The following is a 9,314-nucleotide window of genomic DNA, read 5'->3' on the forward strand; positions in this document are numbered from 1 at the left end:
ACTCCAATTCTAGCCCACATAATCAAGGATAGTAAGGAAGAATACAGATGCTACCATTTCTTAAAGAAAATGTGAGGCGAAAGAGGAAAGGGAAGTGGGAGACTTAGGAGATCGGATAGAGAGAAGCAGAGAATTTTAACCTATGGGGAGACAGGATGTTGTTGTTGTTAAGTGCCTTCGAGTCGGTTCGGACCCATAGCGACCCTGTACAGGGTTTCCGAGGGTGTAAATCCTTACGGGAGTAGAAAGCCTCATCTTTCTCCCGCGGAGCAGCTGATAGTTTCGAACTGCTGACCTTAAGGTTCGCAGCCCGATTCGTAACCACTATGCTACCAGAACTCCTTATGGGGAGACAGGATATAGAGGTTAAAAGTCTGGCTTTACAGCCAGACCCGGGCCTGAATCCTTACTTGGGGTGATCTAACATGTGGGCTCTGAGTCAGAACAAACACAATTGCATGCAATTACCCACCAACCAAGGTGTGGCACTGTAGAATAAGCACTGGACTGTGAACCACAAGGTCGGTGGTTCAAACCCACCAGCTGTTCCTCATAACCCTATACAGGGTCGCTATGAGTTGGAATTGACTCGACGGCACTTAACAACAGGAAGAAGCAGGGGATTTAACCTCTCTGTGCCTCAGTTTCTTCACCTGTAAAATAGGGATAATAACACGCACGTCATAGAATTATTGTGAAAAAAAAATGAGATTATAATTATTCAACTCTTAACATAAAGTCTTGGGCAGCTCAAGCACTCCATAAATAATAGTTACACTCATGCCTCCAAGAGTGGGGCCCATTTGATGAGAATCCTCTACCAAGCCAGTGGTATCCTTCTGGAAATACCCTGGGTGGCAGTCAGAGCCTGGGTCTGGGTCTCCGCACTGGAAGTGATGAAGACATCAGACTTCTTTAAATCATAACACCCCAGATCTACACACTTTAAGACCAGGGTCAATAAGAGACTCTGGTCCTTGGGAGAGGGGAATACGGAGCTGGATTCAGGGTTGGGAAAACGACATATCACTGTTTACTTTTTCATACTTTTTGAATTCTGAAATATGTAAATGTGCTACCTATTTAAAAATAGATTTTAAATGTTTTAAATGTAGAGACCAAAAGGAGTCTACAGCCTCAGGCCATATGATCCAGGGGGAATGGGCTGAAGTCACCAGCAGCCACAGTGCTTGGGAATGCTCTGGGGAAAAAGTCAGGGCAAAGAAAGAGAAAGGAACATAGGAGTGCTAGCTTACTGGGGTCCCTGGAAAGAGCAAGCAGCAGTCAGAGACCGATGTATGTGTACCTCAGCATGATGGGAATTCTCTGGAAGTGCCACTGGCTGACTGGACTTAACAGAAAATGACTTAAAATTGTTTGGGTGGGGTCAACTACAAGCTTGCTTCTTTTGGGATGTGAATTGTCAATGGAATGAATGGAACTGAGGAAAGGAAACAACTCATTCTGAGTATCTACCCTATAGAAGAATTGAGAACTCCGAACTCTGAGGGTCAAGTGTAGCTGTGTGTACTTGTGTGTACCTGTGTCTCATTTACTTCTGACATCTCTTGGTGCCGTGAATTGTCAACCTCATTTTAGAGATAAAGAAATTGAGGCTCAGAGAGGCTAAGTACTTTTCCAAAGCGACACAAAGAGAACTGAGATTTGACCCTGACATGACCCTTTTCACTCAGATACATTATTCTTCGCCCTTCTTCTCATCTGGGCAAATCCTGTTAGACCTTCACTACAGGGCAGATGTAGAATGCAGATGCTCAGAGTTCCCTGAAAAGACGAGGTTTTAAGCTGGGAGAAGGGCAGGGAAGTTGGGTAGTAAGGAAGGGCCTGGGGTGCTGGGACTGGTAGCCTAGGCTTCTACTCCTTTACTAATCAGGCCTTGGGGCATCGTGGAATTTTAACAACCAGACACTGGTCGGGGATATGGAGTAGAGGAGTCTGGGTAATTAAAGAGAGGACTTGAAGAGCAAAAAACAGAGGTCTTGGCAGTAGAAAGAATATAAATTATACAGCTAAAGTGAAAAGCTTATAAGGCACCTACAAAAACACATGGAGGGAGTGGTGGGAGGGACTCTGGCTATACCTCTATTCCAAATGTACTATTGCTTAACAAGCCTTTCTGGGATACCTATTCTTGGAACACACCTTCAATTGTCTATACTTTGATCTTTCCTTAACTCATTCATTCATGCAGGTGGTGAATCAACATTTACTGAATATTTGACTCTGGAAGCTAATAGTCTATTGTGGGTGGCACCTCAAATGTAACTAATCATTTTTATTTGGGGGTTGATCTCATTTTAGAAAATAGTCAATTGTCATTTGCAGCTAAGTCTGAACACAGGTGGTCCAGCAGGGTGGGGACCAGTCACTGGGATAGAATTCTGTCACTGGCCCAGCCAACATCATGTTACATATGGGTGGTGCAGGCCTGCCCAGGAAGCAGCTCTTGGAAGGCAGAGGGAAACACTGGTGTCAGTGGGGAAGCTCTGATAGGTCTGTCTAGCTGTACTGGAACTCTTTGTGAGAGAGATGGAGATCCTGCTCAGAATACAAAAAAATAAAAATAAAAAAATAAATTACATCTTTCTAAAAACCCAGCAGGAGATGGGAGCTATTAAATGAAAGGTCTCAATAAACATGTTGTTAAGTGCCGTCGAGTTGGTTCCGAGCCATAGCGACCCTGTACAGGATTTCCGAGGGTGTAAATCTTTACGGGAGTAGAAAGCCTCATCTTTCTCCCGCGAAGCGGCTGGTAGGTTCGAACCGCTGTCTTTTTATATTAGCATTGTAGAGAAAGGATGGGAGAAGGAAGAGGACAAAAGAGGGAAAAGTGTGAGCAAATATAAGTGGACAAAGTGGTGTAAGATCGGACAGGACTTTGAAAGTGCTGCTGGGAGGGGCTGCGGGGTGGGAAGACTCACACCAGGAGCCAGTGGCTGCCCTCCAAGGAGGTTGTGACAGAGAGATCTTGGTAGTCAAGAGGTCCCCACAGCAGAAGACCAGAGTCAGCCTACAGACATCAGGACACCACTGAAAACATGAGGGAATTTGAGGTGTTAGTTGAGGAAATGACTTGCTATCTGGGATTTGTTTCAAAAGAGTTCATGAGTTGAATTCATGTTAAAGCTGGTGGTATGTACACGAGGGCACATATGCAAGTATTTCTACTTCGGGTTATGCTTGAAATAAACCATTAATAATAATAAACAAAAAGGTGGGTTTTTTTGTTTTTTTTTTTAAAAAAAAAGGAGCTATGGAGAAACCACACACTGTGAGTAGAATATTAGCAAAGCAGTCTAAACCATAGACTATTTGCAGAAATTAATGAGACCCATGTCTTTTTTTTTTTAAATAGCATTGCAAATCAGGGGTTCTTAACCAGGGGTTGAGGGGTGAGTTTAGGGGGTCCCTGCACTCCCTTAAAAAATAAAAAAGAGCAATTGGAGACTTTTTAGCAAGTTTTCAAGGAAACTATGACTCTCTCCCTGGAGGTTAATAAATTATATTCTCTCTTAAATGTGTTATGCATACATTGGTTCCAGGGTGTGTGGGTTTATTTTATATAACTGAAATACTCACAGCTGGCCCCCTGTGCTTTCAGGTCTCCTCTCAGTCAACCATGCAAAACTGGCTGGTCCAGCTGCTTCAGTGGAGGCAAGGAAAGGTACTCCCCAAAGAGAAGTAGACAAAGTATAGAGGACACTAAGAAATAAGAGAGGCTTGGGGAGGTCGATTGGGGAATCTTTCTAGGAGGCTCCCTGGGGTTCCCTTCTTGGGGTCTCTGAGAGTAACATGAGGAGGTTTTTTTCCTCTGGCAGATTCACTGTCTTTAAGCTGCAAACATCTAACAGAGACCATGGTTTTAAATATTTTGAGGCTCAAAAGTCTAGAGAGCTCACTCATTCCCCAGAAAAGCCTTTCTTAGGAAAAAACCTTTCTCTCCATTGCTCATAGAGTAGCATAACACTCTGCCTGAATAAAGCTTAGTCATTTGAGGAGAATTCCTGCAAGAATTCAAGTTCCCTACAAGCTCCCCAGAAGGGGCAGACTAGGTGTACCCCTCACCCACCTTACTAGGTGGCCAGGGGAAAGCAGAGTTAGTTTAGGGAGTGATGGGAGTTTTATCAGTCCCTTTCCCTCAGAACCATCTTCATACTTAGGACTGCTTGAAGGCTGGCCCTCATTTGGTCTTTTCTCCTCAGGCACCACACTGGTGTCAGGAACATAGAATTAGATTCTTGGTGCTGGGAAGAGAAAGAGGAGGAGGATGGAGCACTGGGTCCAGATATTGCTTTGGAGCTCTGAGGGCTGTTCTTCTCTACCAATTGACTTTTAGGGACCACTTTCCCCTCTCTCATGGAGGAGGGAACAGGCAGAAGACTGTCTCCAAGTGTTGTTTACTCCCCATAAGTCATCTGAAACCACATAGTTTCCTTGACCTTCACCTGGTAGTCCCTGTGTTCTGAGTGCTGGAGGAAAACTTTTAGTGGGAGTCTGCCATTCCTAGACCACGCAGCAGAGCTAAAGGCTAGGGTGGGGATGAGGGTGAGATGAGGCAGAGAAAACGGGCTTGTCCACAATCAAGTCTGATGTGGCTGGTGTATATCTGTCTGGGCTTTCACCTCAGGACTGCTCCTCCTCAGCCACCTCCTCTCCCCCAAGTCTCAAGACTTACCTGTTTCAGAAAGACCCCCCCACCACACACATACCCACACAGACACCGCCCTTTTTAAACCTTCCCTGGCCTTTAGCATTTGGACATATCTCTCTGCCCCATGTCTATGTGTGGAATGAACAACCCTACCAGAAACTCCCCAGAGGTGAATCCCATCTCCTCCTTCTGTACCATCACCCCTGCCTCCCAGAACCCTGACTCCAAGGGCACAGGAAACATTTCTTAATTTTCCATCTATGCATATTGTCAAAGTGATAGAAAATGCAGGATCAGGGGCACAATGCTCAATGGCAAGTTTTAATTTGCATCCTTCTGCTTCTTCCTCTTGTGGTCCCTGCTCTCCACCCACTACTTTCATCCTCACTGCCTCACAGTGCTTCATCTCCTCCCCCTCCCCCAATTCTTGGTTTGCCTTCATGCCAGGCAACTTCAGTTTCCTCCTGTCTGGGAGGAAAGGGTGAATTTCTGTTGAGTTTGGGCACTGTGGCTATTCCTACCTAGGAACCCAAAAGAATGGACCTGCAATAGGGATTTTCAGCCAAGAGAGATTTTTGTTTTGTTTTTAGGGTGGAATAGGACCTCTAAAGAGGCTTGGAGTGTAGTAGATAAATTCCATAAAGAGCCGTATCTAAGCTCATCTCCAATGGATGAACCTTGGGGTGAAAGAGGCCCAGCTCAAACCTGGGTGCACAGACCACTGAAGAAGAGTCTTATTTTTTTTAAACTGTGCTTTATTTAGGGCTAAGCTGGAGAAAGCGTCATCCAATAAGTTACAGAAGGTTACAAGGAGTTTTAGGGAATTGAGTGTGAAAAGAGCAGTTGTACTGAACTGCAGCTGTTATTTTTTTGTTGTTGTTTTTACATCTGGACATCCTAAAACGAGGAGTCAAGAGAAGAAGAAAAAAAGAAAGAAAAAATTAAAAATAATAATAAGCCAACAAAATAGACGGAAAGAAAGAAAAGGCAGGAGCTGAGAGGAACCCAAGATTTGTTTATCTAAAGCAAAAAAAAGTCCAAAAAAAAAAAGTCGGTCCCCAGCCCCTCAGCCTCCAGATGACTTGGACATTAGTGAGCCGGCATCAAGACGGAGTGCCAAAGCAAGTCTTCCCAACGGTGCAAATAAATTATAATAAATATGTTATACTTTAAAATATATGTGTTCTTAAATAATTCAGTGTTTTTATCTGATTCTGAGATTTTTTAAGCAATGTCTTTTTTTTAACTGCTCTAAAGTCATTTACCAAAGATAAATATCGTGCTTTCATTAAATAGTTTTCCTTGATTTTTTTTCTCTATCATTACAATTAAAAGTCCTACAAAATATGCAAATTTATTTACAGAAAAACAGAGCCGGCATCATTTAAACATCCCTGTTTTTCAAAATTCCTTGTAAACAGTTTCAGAAATTCTTCAAAGATTGTTATTTCTCTCTCTCTCTCTCTCTCTCTCTCTTTTTTAAGGTTTTTGTGTGTGTGTGTGTTATTTTGAGATGAAAGTTCCCAGTTCTCCCTTGCCCGGAAAGTCTCTGGTGCAAGCATGGAAGGCGAGTGAAGCGGAAGGTGTCAAGGGCTTGCGGAGAGCCAGCGAGCGCGCACAGCTCCCGGAGCGAAGCGAGAGGCGAGGCGAGGCGAGGCGAGGGCGACGGGCGAGCGGGCCGAGGAGGCGGCAGTGACGCGGTCCGGGCAAGGCCCTTACGTGCTGATGGCGCGGCCTCCAACGGTGATGGGCAGCCAGGAGCCCGCAGGTCTGGGGCGAGTCCGGCCTGGCCTCAGGGACAACGGAGTCCGACAGCACTCGCGGGGAGAAAGGATTGATGCTCAGTCTAAATTCTACAAAAGTACAGTCCTACAACATCTGGGATTTTAGCAGTAACGCTAACTTCTATAGGTTTTTTTTTTTTTTTTTTTTTTTTTTCTTGCTGTCCTCTAATTTTCTATTATATAAGTATTTTAAACTTTTTTTTTTTCCTTTTTAAAATTCTGTACAGCTATTATGATTTTAAGAGGGGGAAAGAATTAGAAGCATTTACAAACTTTTCACAACAATGATCTTGCCTTGGAAGTCCCTTTTTCCCCTCTTTGTTTTCTCACACTTCACAGTTAATGAATTTTCGTATTTTTGTTGCTTTCCCCCAAATATCCACCATTGTGTTCATCTTAACAGCTCCATCCAGACATATAATACAGAAAACCATAGGAAAGTGTCAGAGACTTGAATGAGGGTAATCAAAGCGCCTCTCAAAGTATCAAAGAACTAGTATCTTGCTGTTTTAAAAGCATTGAAGCATTGTTTTGCCTTTTTTTTTTTTTTTTTTTTTTTTTTTTTTTTTTTTTTTTTTTTTTTTTTTTTTTTTTTTATTACATTTTTCATAGAATCGCTCTGAGCTGTTGTTTCAAGAACAGCCAGGAGGCAGGAAGGAGGTCCTCCTCCATTCCCCCTCTATTTGACATAGAGCTACACATCTGCAATAAAAAGTTTGGTCCTTTGGTCCCTAAATAGCTAAAGGAATGACAGAGATGCTCAGTGGCGGCCTCCCAGCCGCACCCTGGGGACCAAGCCCCGCCACACCGCTAGCCCCAGCCTGCCTCAAGGCGCCCATGGGCTGGAAAAGCCCCGGGGATCGGTAAGCAGCGTCTCTTCCCAGTTCCCAGCCCTTCAGCCTCCCCGTCTGGTTTCATGTTTTGTTTTTAAAGTTGCCTTTTTTGTAGTTTTTTGTTGTTGTTGTTGTTTGTTTTTCTCAGTTATCTTCATCTTCTTCAAGTCATATGTATTTTTCCCCAAACACGTGCCCTCTGAACTCCATAGACGCTATACTTTCCTTGAAGAAATGTTACAGTCACGCAAAGTGTCTGGAGTCTTCAGCTTGATTGATATTGGCTGATATGTCAAAGGTGTCATCCAACAGTTCTCATTTATAAATATATATAGAGAGAGGTTTGTTTTTTAATGTAGCCCGTTCAGCATCCTGCCCTAAAATGAAGAAAATCAGTGCTGATTAAGCCAAGAGGGGAACAACAAAATGAATGCAAACACCAAAAGGAACCTCCCTGGGGGGTTAGGATGGGAGCTCTGGGGGATGGTGGGAGGGAGGGAGAGAGACCGGTATGATAATTAGTCATGATCATGATAAATTAAAAAAGAAATTCACTCTTCTGTTCAGAAACCACTGGGCAGGCTAGTGGTGATGATTATAGTTGTTGAAGGGTCTGGATTTGGGTTCTGGATTGGGGCATGACTGTATCTAAGGGAAGAATTTGGGACTGCAGGGTAGAAATTCATAATTAACTTGTCTCTGAGGGACCTAGCCCAGATACAATATGTATACAGAAGCCTAGCAAACAAGATAGCAAAAAGCTAGCAACCCAACCCATTCCTCCCCCGACTTGAAGAAAAGAAGAAAACAGACTGTAACATAAATTTTGTAGAATCCTTGCCCAACTTCCAGCCAACTGCTTCTTTCCTGAGGTCAGTAACTATTTGCGAGGCTATGTATAAATATGTATATCTGGATATATGTGTAGAATATATTCAACTGCACATATGTGGATATACATGGATATGTGTGTATGTATATGCACATATATATGTATACATATACATATATATATACACACACACGCATACACATAATATTTTTCTCACCCATGCCAGGGAATTTAGGCAAAATTCAGAATTTCAAGGGAGTGGATGGGAGAACCTAAAAGAAGTTAGAACAGATTTAATCATCCAACTTTAAGAAATGAACTCAGTTCTGTTTTGTTTTGACGGGTGGTTTTTTTGGTGTTTTGTTTTGCTTTTTAAAGAAAATCATGATCTGACTAGAATCAGAAGGAGAATGCTTAATCATTGTGAATTAACAAATGAGACTCAGCTCCATTCTAGCAAGCAGCTTCCACTTATACATGGGGGTGACTGGTTACATCAAGAGAGTTAGAACTGCAAAGCCCCCAGTTGAGGGGACAACGTCATGCGTATATCAATCCATGCTGGCAGGTTTTTCACACTGTTGATTCAACAAACAGCAAACCGTACACAGCAGTCTAAACAATTACAACACCAAATAAAATAATAATAAAATTAAAAAACACTTGTCAAGGACCCTTTTTCAGTTGTAAACAAAAAGGTGCATTTGGCTTTTGCCAGTACTATTTTTTTCCAAACCAACCAAAAAACCCTCCCAACCCCCAGCCCTTTACCTCCCCTCCCCACGTGTAATTTAGCAGAAGTGGCTACAATACAAACCTTACAATTGTTACCGGGCTCTCTCTCAGAGGCCTCTGGTTTTGTATTCTAGTATTTTTGGTTTAGAATTTTTCTCATTCTGTTACTGTAGATTTTTTTTTTTTTTTTTTTGGTTTTGTTTTTCTTTTTCAAGTGAGATTTAAAATAGCCTAACTGGAAAATGACCAGACCTAGGAAAGTGTCAATTGAAAAAGGCCCCCAATTTTCTAGAAAAAAAATAAAATCACAATATTTTCAAGTGCAAGTAAATCAACCACGCATAGATATTTTATAAGATGTTTTCCTTATTTTAAGAAAAAAAAATAATAATAATGGTTTGCACAGTTAATGATCCCATGTTTGATAATTCAGGAATTCATCTTTACTTTTACTATAT

The 9,314-nt window shown here is 42.5% G+C and overlaps 1 protein-coding gene across 2 annotated transcripts in view; it reads right to left on the minus strand.

Annotated features, from left to right (window-relative positions):
- Positions 1-7,046: 7,046 nt before the first annotated feature.
- CELF4 (CUGBP, Elav-like family member 4) overlaps positions 7,047-9,314 on the minus strand; it is a 357,363-nt gene continuing 355,095 nt past the window's right edge. For both annotated transcript variants that reach the window (XM_006835086.1, XM_006835094.1), the window contains one exon: positions 7,047-7,666. The gene's annotated coding sequence lies outside the window, so the exon portion shown is untranslated. The remainder of the gene's footprint in view (positions 7,667-9,314) is intronic.

The sequence above is a fragment of the Chrysochloris asiatica genome, unplaced genomic scaffold (genome assembly GCF_000296735.1).
Source record: "Chrysochloris asiatica unplaced genomic scaffold, ChrAsi1.0 scaffold00015, whole genome shotgun sequence".
In the NCBI taxonomy this organism is placed as follows: domain Eukaryota; kingdom Metazoa; phylum Chordata; class Mammalia; order Afrosoricida; family Chrysochloridae; genus Chrysochloris; species Chrysochloris asiatica.